The sequence below is a fragment of the Carettochelys insculpta genome, chromosome 1, assembly GCF_033958435.1.
Source record: "Carettochelys insculpta isolate YL-2023 chromosome 1, ASM3395843v1, whole genome shotgun sequence".
Taxonomy (NCBI): Eukaryota; Metazoa; Chordata; order Testudines; family Carettochelyidae; genus Carettochelys; species Carettochelys insculpta.
In genome coordinates this window covers 189,242,234-189,256,295 of record NC_134137.1, presented here as the reverse complement: position 1 = coordinate 189,256,295, position 14,062 = coordinate 189,242,234, and positions in this window count along the sequence as shown.

The following is a 14,062-nucleotide window of genomic DNA, read 5'->3' as shown; positions in this document are numbered from 1 at the left end:
ATGATCATATAAACTATGCAAAACAGCTGTTTGTATTGGAAGAAATTTTAAAATCTTAAACTTTCAATGAGCAATAATGTACACATACTATTCTGAATTTTTTTAAAAAATAGGCTTGAATATTTATAGCTTAATGACTGTTTTGTTTTCTTGTTTCGAAGAATGCTAATGAGTGGGAAATCTTGGTCTATAACTGCTTGCCATTACATAAGAGTTCTTAGTTTATATACCTATTAAGTAATTCATTGCATATTACTGTGCTAATTTTGGGAGCAAAATAGATTTCTTGTAAATGTAGGGCTCAGTTTTGCCATCTTTTACTCTCAATCAGTAGTCCCTTCTTTTCAGACAGTCTCATTCACTCATACACAACACTGGGAACAGCAGCTAAACTGCCTTGGTCCGGAGCTCTCATCGGTGGCTTAGAAGATTTTTGGTGACCATATCACTGGTACGTGAAGGAAAATGTTACATTAAACCTATCCCATAACTAAGCTGACCATCAGTCATGGAAAGGAAAATGTATTGTTGAAAGACACTGTTTTCCCATGTCTAACCATTGACTCCCAGGGCTCCTCTGTAGGAACCCCTGAAAGGCAAGGTGAATAACTTTATTTTGCTTTGTCATTTGCATAGGTATTTGCATTCAGATATGTAAAGGGGTGGTACACATGGGAAAGTGACTTTTACTATGTAACCTTTGTACTCTAGCAAGGTTATTTTGTCCATGAAAGAGAGTCTTTGTCTTCTACAAATGCAAAAAAAAAAAAAAAGTAATGAGCTTACTTGCATGAGAAAGGGTTAGTAAGTTGAGACCCATGTTGAGTTTTATGAGAATACCCACCACAGATTGGCTACAAAAGTGTATGACTTATGTCTGTTCTTAGGTAAAGATAGAAATATATCTGGAAAATCAGACAAAGTTTTGCAGTATTTTTTAAGTTCTTGAATAATTTTCTTAACTTCCCAGCAAAAGTCTGTTAGAGATGACCATGTATATGCTGAGGCTAAGCAGGCATCAGAAATGGCACAACATGCAAGGTTCTAGTACATCCCCACATGCTCTGGAATGTGACTGAGGATGAGCTAGGGATCATGCCATGAATGCTACATTTATGGTAAATAATCCCAACATATCAGCATAGATCAATTTACCAATCCCAAAGCCATTCCCAGAGAGCAGTTATCAGGAGTTTGGGGGTGGAGTGAGCATATTAAATATCAATTAGGGGTCTGGTTCTCTCAATATTTTCAGTGATTCAGATAACAGCATAGAAAATACAGTTACAAATTTGCAGGCAATACCAGTCTGTGAGCGCTTTGGAGGACAAGATGAAGATTTGAAATAACCCAGATGAGCTGGAGAAATGGCCTGAAGTAATTAGGATAAAATTCAGTTGGAACAAATGCAAAGTACTCCAGCTAGGGAGGCATGATCAGATATAAAAGTAAAAAATGGGAAATGACTAACTAGGAAGGACAACTAGGGAAAGAGATCAAGGCACCATGTTAGTCAACAGTCTAAGTCTGTAGGAAAAAAAAAAGTGAATGTCATTCTGGGGTGTATGTTCTGAGCACCACAGTTCAGGAAAGATGTGTGTAAGCTGGAGAGAGTCCAGAGAAGAGCAACACAAATTATTAAACTTCTGAAAAATATGACCTCTGAGGGAAGATTAAAAACAAATGGGCTTATTTAATTGGGAGAACACTGAGAAGAAGCATTTTAACAGTTTTCGAGTACATAAAAGGTTATTAAAATGAGCGGGGGAGTGGGGAAATATTGTTCTCCTCAACCTCTGATGATAGGAGAAGGAGCAATGAGATTTAACTGTATTAAGGGCAGTTCAGGTTGGACATTAGTATAAACTTCTTATCTGTCAGGATGGTTTAACCCAGAAATAAATTGTCTATGCAGGCTGTTGGATCTCCATCATTGGAGATTTTTAACAGCAAGTTAGACAAACAGCTGCCAGGTATGGTCCAGATAATACCACGTCTTACCTTGAGGGCAGTGCACTGGACTAGAATATCTTTCGATGTCCCTTCCAATCCTATGATTCTATGATCATGGAAATGGCATGAACAGGCATGACTACTACTTTGGAACATACATTGTGTTGCAGCCCCTCACTCTGGATTGTAGGGCTAGATTTTGACCTCCCTCAACATTCCTATATGTGAGATACATGTGATGCCAGATGGACTGAACCCACAAATAAATGTTACTGTCAAGTCTTGCTGTGCAATGTAATTCCTTCTCTCATCTTTTTTCAGACTCTGACATCGTTGACTTTGTCAATAATTATAAGCATCCTACCTTATTCATACTAAACACTGGTTAAATCATTATGATATTAAGAACAATTTATGTCTCTGATATATTTAATACTGTGTTGGTCCATGACAAATCAGAACATTATCCACAATTTTAAATTATTAATGGCTGGTTAGGGCACTAAAAGTTGTAAAATGTTAACTCTAAAATGTAAAGAATGTAAACATGTTAATCTGCAAACAACACAGAAGGAATTTGAATAGATAAATCCATAAAATACATGCAGGAAAGGATATGAAGATGTGGTTTTATTGGTTGTATCATTACATAGTAAGGACCCCCACTCACATTCCCAGTCCATATCCTCAGCTAACAGTGATTAAGATATTTACAAAGATAAAATGCATAATGCCTGAAAAGAATTTGCTTTGTGTTCATCACCAATCCTGTGCAGATACATCATTGAGGGGAATACAGTTAAGTACTCTTTGACTTAATAATGGCAATCTACTGTGTGGAAAGGGAGGTTTCAGACCAAGGATCAGATGCTGCTGCTAAAATGTAGAAGAAAGATCTCTAGGGAAACGACGGTTGAGGGATTGTTTCACAGACAGAACAAACTCCTTGTGGGAGAACTGCAGTACTTTAGAACTTCAAATATTGTGGAGTTTCCATAGGATGATCTATCTTATGCTTCATGCTGTTTAGTTTATATTTTAATTTGCTTGCTGTGTGATATTAATGCTACCACTTTAAAGGCTTTCATCTGAAATTTTCATGGAAAGGGACGAACTTAAGAAAAATAACCACATCCAGTATCAGCTCTCATTTGAAATTACTACAGTGCACTTCCTCTAGGGGTGAAAGGATGTGTGTGCTCATGTGTAACTCACCAAGAAGGATTTTTTTTTTTGCATGAAACAAACAGCTAAAATTATTTTTTCCCAGTAATAGCCAAGGAATTTTTAACTCTGCAAAGACTGGTGGGGAAAAAAAGCCATATTCTTCCATCAGTTACACCTCAGCAACCCTGAGAATTTTAGTGGTTATGCATAAGCTTAACTAAGGCCAACATATGTATCACTGTGTAGATTGTGATATGATCATCATAGGATCTATACTCCTGAAAGCTAGTATAGGCTCTGACCATGCTCTATGGTAGTGAAAATATGTGCTGGGAGAGTATGTGGTGTCAAAAAAGTTACCACAACCACTATTCTGACAGAGAAGCCTCAGGAATAAAACAGCACTTAGAAAGTACGTTATTGGTCAGGAAAGTGGTGTAGACAGGGTAGCTAGGTGATGTGATAGGATGGCGCTCAAAAGCCAAGCTCCCCATCCTGTTACACCCATGGTCCCCTGCTATACCTCATGTGATAGGGTGGAAGCCTGAAGAAAGTTGAGTCCTTGGTGGGTAGTTTGAGGTCACCCTATCCCATATTGCAGGTTATCTGGTAAGGTATGGTAGAGGATAGTACTGGTGAAAGTAGGGTAGTGCTACTCCTATGTTAATGTTTAATAAAAGTTGCAGCCTGCTTTTACCATGGAAGTCTGTGATCTCATTTTGTTGCATCAGTGAGACTTGCAGTAGCTTCTCTTGAAATTCCTTTTCAGAGCTTACCGAATAGGGCTTTATCCTGTGTTGTGATATTCCAGAAATATACAGTAACTACAGCCTTCATTACACTGGTCTTTATCTAGTTTGCTAGACTGTTAGCCTGCTGAGCTGTCACAGAGGCCCCTACTATGAAGATTTTGAAATGATACTTTTTCTGACAATGAAAGAACATTTTTCTCATTACATGCAACCATAACTACATATTACTCATGCCAATGCTGTCGTTTTCTGACATTGTTGAACTGCTAACGGTATGGTTTAAACAGTTTGTTACAGTTACTACAGTAGCTAGACAGACTTACGTTTTGCCCATGGAGATTTCTATTGCATCTAGATTTTTATGGAGTGGATTAAAACTCAGGCACATACTGTTACCCAAGGTTTTTCTGTACCTGAAGTTCTTGATGACTTTACTGTTTGCAAGGTGGTTAAGGAACTAAACCAGTGAGGACACAGCATGTCTGTATGATAGATATTTGACACAAGGAGCATGAAATAAAACTGCTTTCACTTATAACTTTCACTTTATTTATTAATCTCAATTATATACACACATAAGCAACAGATTTGCGCCCTCTCCTCACACCCAAACAACCAAAAGTCTGCAGGGAGGATATTTGAATGAGTCATCAACAGATTTCCAGTGACTAACATTCTATCTGCTGCTGGAGATCTTGAGAAAAGTCCATGAAGAGTACACCCAACTCATACCTTTTCTCCTTTTCGTCAGAAGTGGGAGAAGTAGCCAAAAGTTACTCGAGTAAAAGTGAGGCTGCTTTTACTTCTGGATACTTGAGTACAATAAAGATGTGGTTTGTGTGTGTGTGCACACACATATGCACACGTGTGTGTGTACTTTTACTGAAGTAATTCTGCACCCAAGCCCACAAACAGTTGCAATGTTGGGTACTTTTCCCACCTCTGTTTTTCATTTTTGTAGGTGTCACATAGCTTGTCAATCAAAAATAACCAAGCAGTTTATTAAGCAAAAGGAGTCGAGCTGTTCATTATGCAGATGTGTTTTTTCAGAATCTGCAGTCTCATGAGCCCTGACAAATATACACCAGAAGTTAAATATGGCTAGACTTCCTGTCTTTCAAAACTGCATACTTCAGCCGTTTGAAGGAAGGCCCAACAGGATGGTACAAAGTGATGATCAGTTCTCGTGGTCATAACCTCACCCCTTGTGGCCTGCCAACTGATGCTAAAGTTGCTTCAAAGGCATTCTAGATGAAGTGTTAGGACAACTGATACTACAGTTAGTGGCAATAGCCAAAGCATTTTACCGGAACATTAAAATTTCCTCTTATATATATTTTTAACTTCATAAACTGGTTGAGTGTATGATATCCCACAGTATTCATGACTTATTTAAATTCTGTAATAGTCAGGAAGCTATAATTCCCTACTGGTCTTTAACAGACAGATACCACTCTATCTGTAGATAGATAGATAGATAGATAGATAATTCCACTAATCATGAATTTGAATTTCAATAGGATTATTGAAATTCTAGGACTATTAGGACAATAGGATTATTTTGGAATACATTAAGATAATTCTAAGCCACAAATTAGAAAACATGTCCATGACCATCAGAATAACATTATGACCTTTCGTTTGAATGCTAAAGAAGAATCCAATGATCCAATGTTCCAGAAGGACTAACATTCTCTAAATCAAGAACTCTTCTGGCCTTAGGGTCACAGAATGGTCATACATAAGACAAAAGTACACTTTTTAATGCAGATAAGGGCTGTGTTTCCTAGTGTAATCATGGTCTAAATGAGGTCTTCCATGAGATTAGTTTATGGTTGGGGGAAACCACTTCAGAAACAGACCTTGTTTGCATAGCCATACCTATTCTATTAATGTATGGAGATACACCTATCTCATAGACCTGGAAGGTCCTTAAGAGGTCATTGGGTCTAGTCCTGTGTGCTCACAGCAGGACCTACCACCATCCATAGCAGATGTTTTTAAAAATCTGTTTGCCCTAAATGGCACCTTCAAGAATGAAGCTCACAATCCTGGGTTTAGCAGGCCAATGCTCAAACCACTGAGCTATCCCCGCTACCCTGTTCTGCTTAGGTATGCATCATGCTGGCACTTCTTTTCTTTATCTACCTATCTATCTATCTATCTATCTAATTTTTGCTGGTGTTGGGTTACAAATCGCTTTAGTATTGAGTGATGGGCTAATAACATGTTGTTATTCTTATTGTATGATTAAAGGGCAGAAGAACTTTTCATAGCCAGCCCTGTTTGAGAGGGGTCATCATAAGATGAAATTGATCTCCTAAGCAGGGTACATACCAACTCACAGAAAGAGAGGCTGGGAAGGGGTGTTCCTGTCTGGTGTTGGGAGCTCAGCCTAAAGAGTCCTAGATTCCATTTTACTTTCTCGTCTCCAGTGTTTAAAGACAGAGCTAATTAGACTGAATTGAGAGTCATTGTTTCAGTTCATTGATTACCAGAGCTGAATCATTGATAAGCAGGCATAGGGACTATACATTAGAGGGTAAAGGTAAAAGACAAGACAATGCAGGGGCAGTGCTGGCAGTGAGATGTCTTGCTATCCAGTATACTCACTGTCAGGGATTTTTTCATCCCCTGGGCATCATCGCCCCCGTGGGTCAGGGGAAACAAGCCTTTAGCCATTAAACATCAAAGCAGGTACAGGTAGAATCTAAACATACACAGGCTGCCATTTAGCAGCCCCCTGCAATGGTCACTCTGTGTCAGTTGGTTTCCCCAGCAACTTGAACTCATGAATAATTCATGATCATGGATTTGAATTCTGGGCACCTGATTGGGCACAGGTGGGCAGTTTCTGGAAACTTCCCAGCCCAGAGGACCTGTTTGAGAACAGGTGCTCAGAACTTTCATATGATAATTACCTCATGAATCATGCATGAACTCTGTCTATATAAGTCAGGCTGGTCCTGGCATTCATGGCCCTTGGGTACTGCAGGCAAGGATTCTGCAGACCCTACACGGGACAGTGTGGCCAATAGGCATCCACTGAACCCGAGGCCAGGCACAAAGCCGAAGAAGAGCTGAATCACAGCCGCACCTGTGGCACAGAGCTGAAATCACTGAAGCACCTGCCTGTGGGCGGTGCTGAAACTGAGCTAAATCACTGCTGCGTCTGCCATACCTAGCAGCGCCGGCCATCTTTAACAGGAGCCCGTGCCACCTTGAGGCCTGAAGCAGCATCATCGTGCCAGCACACCCTACCGCACGCTAGCTCACGCTTTCATTGAGGAGAGGCAAGCAGACCCTTCGGCCAGGTCACCGCGTGGCGAACTGGCCCCCCTCTTTGGTGGGGGGTACCGCATACCCGTCATCGCAACCAGGGGTTTGCCAGCACTGCCGTTGTCGCTCCGGCCATAACATCGTCTGGCAGTGCCTATCTGGACTATCTCATCTGCGGTAATACCACCTCCGCCATTTTAACTAACCTATCTGACCACCGGCCACTTCTTCACTAATTATTCCAAACACCGGACTTGACTATTTACTTAAATATGACTACTGGACTTGACCACTTACCTTAGACGATTACTGGACCTGACCACCAACTCTAAATAAACATTACTGGACTCATCACCTTTTATTTAACCTTTATATAGGCCGGGCCTAAAAGCCCAGGCCAGGTTTCCGCTTATAATGTAAATATTAATATTTATATCAAGTAAGTTTAATTATTAAATAATACTATTTGTATTGAGAGTATTGTTAATAAATAAGTAGCATAGACAATTAGTATATAAACAATTAATTAACATAAGATCATTGATCAACCATCCTATCCTTTTATTGTTGAGATTCCCAAGCTATCACCATACCGGGTGGGGAGTAATGCCCCCACCCAGACTCTCTTAAATAGACTGGTGACCACCGGGAACTCCGGGCACCAGCTAGTTGGGGTCAGGGTATTTCCCCAGCCCCCGGTCAGGCGGGAAGTAGCGCCCCCGCCTGTACCCTTAAGATAACTTGGGAATCAAAGCACCTAATACCATTTGCCTTAATCAATGTATATATATATATATATATATATATATATATATGTGTGTGTGTGTAAAGTATAGTATAGTATAGCATAATACAATACAGGTAGATATATAGGCGTTATTAATAGATAGTTGCTTATTTAATAAAGATAGTACTTTGTTTCACCGTTTCTCCTTTGCCTTGGACTTTCGTTCTCCCCGGCTCCGCTAGCTCCTTCCCCCCCAGTGCTATTTGGGCAGGGTCACATGTATCTTCTCAGGGCGGTGCTCTCGCTTAACATCGCATGTGGAGTCGCAGCTGTGTTTGGCCGGGTCCTCGGACCCCTAGTAGGGGAGAGGATCTCGCCTTCCGGTTGGCTACCCAGGGCCAGCCGGGAGCTGCCCAGAGTGGGTGGAGAGGCACCTAGTTCCATCATCTCCCGACACTCACAGATACCTGAAATTACTAAAGACTTATGGAACCTCATGATGAGCAACAACAGAGAAAACTAGTGGTAGCAACAGCAAACAGTTAGTTGATTAGGGCTATACCAGAGACCTTTGTTGACAAAACCCCAGATTTGTTGAGTGTCCACACATAAAATGCACTGTGTCTAGCAGATGCAGAAGAGTGCCTTTGTTGACAGATTCTGTTGACAAAAAAGCTGTGTGGATACTCGGGGGGTCTTCTGTCGGTGGACGGGGCTTCCAGGACACTGGGCAGCCTTGTCTGCTGTGCTTCCAGTGGGCCATTTTGTCAAGAGAGTGGCTGAGTTGCTCTTGATCTGTTTTAGTGTATGGCCACACTCTGTTGACAGACATTTTGTCAGAAAATCGCTTCCAAGAGAAATGTCTGTCAACAGATTTTTCTAGTGTAACCATAGCCATTGTGAATAGGCACAACTATCACAGAGCCATTGATTGACATCCTCTTTTCTTCCTAGGGTAGGCGGTCAACCCCTGTGAACACACCTTTGAACTCCAAGTCTTCACTAACCAGTGCCAGCCAGTTGTGAGACATGGAGGGAAATAGAGACAAAGGGCACTGCTCAAAGCACTGCAGACCAGGTTTCTGCTTAAAGTTCCATGATATTAAAGTGGTTGTGGTGTTCTCCCAAACTAAAGCTTGGTTCTCTTTCCTTTTCTTTATTTAAAGTTCTCTTTTCTCCTGAACAGATTCAGTACTTGTGAGAGGATAAGTATTGCCTCTCAGAAGAACTCAGAGCTGGGGTTGAATTTTCCCAGATTACTGGAAGGGGCTTCAAACCATTTGTACTTTGTGTTGATATAAGAACTCCTGAATTCATCTTTTCTTGCTGCATATTCCATCCAGCAGAAAGATTACATGAGATTACAAAAACAGCAGAGGGAGAATTCTTGCTAGTAATTGCATTCACTTTAAGCAAAATAGCAGCAGTGATAGTTTCTTCATTCATTGGACTTTTTAATCACTCTAGACACTGCTCATCATATTGAGCAAGGTGCTTGTGCATGTTTTGTTGGCATGCCTACAGTGTATGCCACATCAAAAGTGTCATGTCCAAAAGTCAGGCTTTACGAGAAACAGGTCCACATAACATGTCATTTTTGTCCCTTTGTTTGTTGTGGGAGATACATTATGGCTGTGGCCACACTACCCCTCCTTTTCGGAAGAGGTATGTAAACTATGGCTGTTAGAAAATGCAAATGAGGCACTGCCATGCATATTCAGTGCCTTCTTAGCATAATGGCTGCCACACAAATTTCAAAGCTGGTAACTTTGAAGTGCTTATCATCAGTCTAGCCTCAGGCACTTCAAAATACACATCAAACTTCTTACATCCAGCATGACCCCCAAATCTTTTTCAGTGTTGTTCCCTCCCAGGATAAAGTCTCCCATCCTGTATCTCTGGTCTATGCTATTTGATCCAATATCTATATTTACATTAAGTTGTATTAAACTGTATATTTTACTTTCACCCGGTTCACCATGTAATCCAGAGGTCACTGTATTAGTGACTAGTCCTCTTTATCTGGAAAAAAAAAAACACTCCTCGAATCAGTGACTCCACATTAGTCACAATTTGTCGGCTTAATGTGCGCTGTGTTAACTTGATTTCTTTCTAGGTTTTTAATCAAAATGTCATGCAGTACCAAGTCAAATGCCTTACAAATGTCTATTACACCAACACTATTACAGCTGTTAACAAAGCTTGTAATCTCATCAAAAGAAGATATCAGTTTAGTCTACCTATCTATTTTGCATAAACCCATGTAGATTGGCATTAAGTGTATTAACCCCCTCTTTAATTTTTTATTCATTGAATCCTATATCAACTACTCCAATATGGTAATAAAAACCATAGAGTGATACAGATTTGAACAGCTGAGTCCATTCAGTAGAGGCAAGTGCCAATATATGAATTTGTTATTTTACATTTTGACTTGGGAAAGACCATATTTTCAAAGCTATTTAGGTTCCTTGGTCTCATGGATTTCCATCAGAGTTAGATGCCTAAAAAGCTTTGAAAGTCTGCCCTGCAATGCTTTTAAAAGGCTTTCAATTAGCTAAAAGCTTATATTTACTTCATGTTGCTTCTGTCCTTCATTTTTATGTTCATTTTTTTCTTGTCATACCACTTTGAAAAAAAACTGAAGAGAACATCAAGTTTTGGAACCACTATATTATCTTCCTTTAAAAGAAAATAAAACTGCCACTGTGTTTACAATGTAAAAACTTTAAATAAGAACAAATGTCCAATATATTTGTCAGAAGTTCGATGAACTACAATGGCCAAATTCTATGCTCACTCATATCTTTCCCATCCCCTCTGCAATCAGTGGAGTTGCAGTGGAGCAACAAAAGGATAAAGTGTTACAATATGTATCCACTCACACAAGGCCTCTCAAGCTACATCTACACTATGAGATAAATTCAAAATTATTAAAATCGACTTTGTAATGCTGGGTTTTATACATTTGAATTTGACTATCCTCACCTCCCTACAAATTCACCACAAATTGACTTATTGCTGCTACACTCAATCACCAAACATTGACTGTTGCAGCAGTGCATTGTGGGATCCTATTCCAGAGGTCCCTCAGCCCTGTAGCATTCTGGGTATTTTAGCTGGTACAGTATGGGAAAAAATGCCCCATGTTGCCTTAGGGCGTTATTATGGGCTGTGGGGTTGTTGGTTGAAAGGCCAGTTGAAATGGTCCATTCATTGTTGATCAGGTGGGGGTGGCAAGTCCCCAAAATCTTTGCTGACATAGACTTCCCCCAAGTGACAGCAAGCCCCTGAAATCTTCGCAGTGGGTGGAGACTTCCCCCTGGCAGCAGCTAGCGCCCCAAAATCTTACCCACTCTTGGAGCCCTCACTGTGAGGACATGGGTTGCCTGGGAGCATGTGCCACAGTGAACAGCAAGCATGTCCTTTCATTGTGTCAGGGAGCTAGCCATGTAATGTGACTGGGCATGGGAAAGACCCTGACTGTATGGCACCTGTGGAGGGGGGGTGAGGGATGGCAGGGAGGCTGCCCCTGTACTAATGTAAATCACAGAAAAGAAGTTTCTTGGCCTCTCATACAAATACAACCTCCAAAGCCTAGCTGCCACATGGGGCAGTGGGGTATGGGCTGGCACCAGCACTGAAAAAGAAAATCCAACTGCTCAGCTTGCAGAACCATGAACTCCATGGTGGAGCTATCTGTAATGGGTAGATGTGCTCACTGTGCTGATAGCAAAGAAGAAAAGAAATTTCTCAGCCTCTCTTACAAGCATGATACCACAGGCTAGTCACCACGGACTTCCTGGTGCTGAATTCAACTTTATGGGCTTCCTGTTACCTAATTTTTGTGTACGTGGAGAGCAGCAGAAATGAAAGCAACCAGAGCGGACAACCATGGAGTATTGTGGGATACATACGAGACACCTCTGGAGGCTAATAAAGTCAATTTAAAGACATGGCAATTTCACACAAGCCTTAATTTGAACTTTCTAAATTTGAATTTGACACTATGTTAAGTAGCTTTCCATGGTGGTATAATGCCAACTTTAGCACAGCCTAAAATCAACCTAATGGTATTTACAGTGAAGAAAGTGACATTGTAAAATCAAGGTAACTTCCTTAAATTAGACTTTATCATGTAGTGTAGACTAAGGCTGCTTCTACACATGCCACCTCCTGTTGGAGGGGGCATGGTAATGAGGCAATTTGAAGTAGGCTAATGAGGTGATAATATGCATATTCAGCTCCTCATTAGCATTATGGCAGCTGTGTGAATTTTGAAGTGCACGCCACTTCAACAGTCCTTACTCTGATCCAGTTCTGTGGGAGTAAGGTAATGTTGAAATGGGGCATTCATTTCAAAGCTGCCCCCATCTTCACTGTCAATCTGCAATTCAAAGGCTTCACTTCGAAAGTCACGTGGCTGCCATTATGTTAATGAGGAGCTGAATATGCACATTAGCACCTCATTAACCTGCTTCGAATTGCCTCCTTGCCATGCCACCTCCAAAAGGAGGGGGGCGAGTGTAGAAGCAGCCATAGCCTCAGTCATTTCACATGCTCTGCTTTTTCAGAGTTGGATAGCCCAATTACAAACTAAATGGACATGTCAAACAGAATGCTAATTGGGTACGGGCTCCTGCTGTTACTAGTGCCCCTCACATAGCTATCTGTCTTCTGCATTCTGTTTCTCCTGGAGCTGAGTTATCAGTTCACAGCACTGGTAGCTTAACTCGGCAGCTCTAAGACTGAAATAAAGATCTCTTTCTCAGGTCAGCATCCTGATCATTTGGTAACTTCAGTCTGAAGCCACACAACTGTCTCTGGCACTATGCTAAGTTATGGCAATGTAGCTGTCTCTTCTCAACTTGTATATTATTTCCACTGTCACTAATTTACATCCTGTAATTTAAGAAATTCTGCTTAAAATTCATCTTGTCTAAGGGCATTGTGATAAGTTCTCTTAAGCAGCTAAAACAAAATGAATGCCTAGGATGGAATGGAATTTTGTTTAAAAATTTGAAGTTCTAGACAGTTTCAGAAAGCATACAACATGGGTTTTAAAGCAAGCGTAGTGATTCGATTTTGTGTCCTTCATAGTGCTACATAGAAAAAGGATACTGTATATCGTCAAACTATTTTAAAGGGTATTGATAATGATAACACAATATTATTAATAGGTTACAATGTCACCAGATCTCTAAGATGTTGCAAAGCATTTTTCCTTTCACATACACCAATTAAAAAATTTGGTGCTTTCAGCTATTCTTCAGATTGCAAAGATCTCATATACATGTACTGATTTTTAAGCTTGCTTTCTGGTGACCCTTTATCTGTGGGTGGATAGGGATGTTGCACCTTGTAAGTCATAGCAGAGAGGAAAAATAAAAACAGGAATATTTAATAGCTGCAAAGTAGGGTGCCTCCTTCTTAAAGCTGACAAATTGTTTCACGTATCTCTTATAACTGAAGTTTTGTACCTCCTCACAAAAGGAATCTGGTACAACTGTTCTTCCCCAAGTCATGATTGCAGTCCCTTCCCCAGATGCTCTTGCTTTTGTAAAAAAACCTCCAGTAGCTGCCAGAGGGTAGAGAGGGATGGGTATCTTCCACATGGGAAGGAAGTGCTTGCAGTCATAGGCACTACAACTAGGGGTGCTGTGGGCAGGGGATGCTGCAGAACCCCCTGGCTTGAAGTGGTTCCTATTCTATACAGGGTTTACAGTGTGTTCCCTGAATAACATCTAAAAAGGCATTAAAAAGTAATTAAGAGAGTCTCTACTTTTCACTCCCTGTCCTATTACTCTTCTAGAAAATTAAATGTGAATGGGGAGGAGAAGCATTAATTTTTCTAGATCACTTTAAAGCTTCACTTCTTATTCTTGTAATATGGTCAGTACATTTTTAGCAGACAAACTTGTTGATCAATATTCCAGTTTCACATTCATAGATAAGTCTTATTTTATACTAAAATCTGATAATTATCGAAGTTATAATTAGAACATTTGGGGAAATTGTATAATAATTAAGGTTGAGCTGTCCTTTAAATTAATTTTCATAGCATTTAAATGCATTCATTAATTCCAGACATAACTGGGAAGCATGCCATTAATGCAACAGTTCTGAATGTTTATCAAATTACCTCCAATCATCACTGTATCTTGATGATGCCTAGCAATCCGGT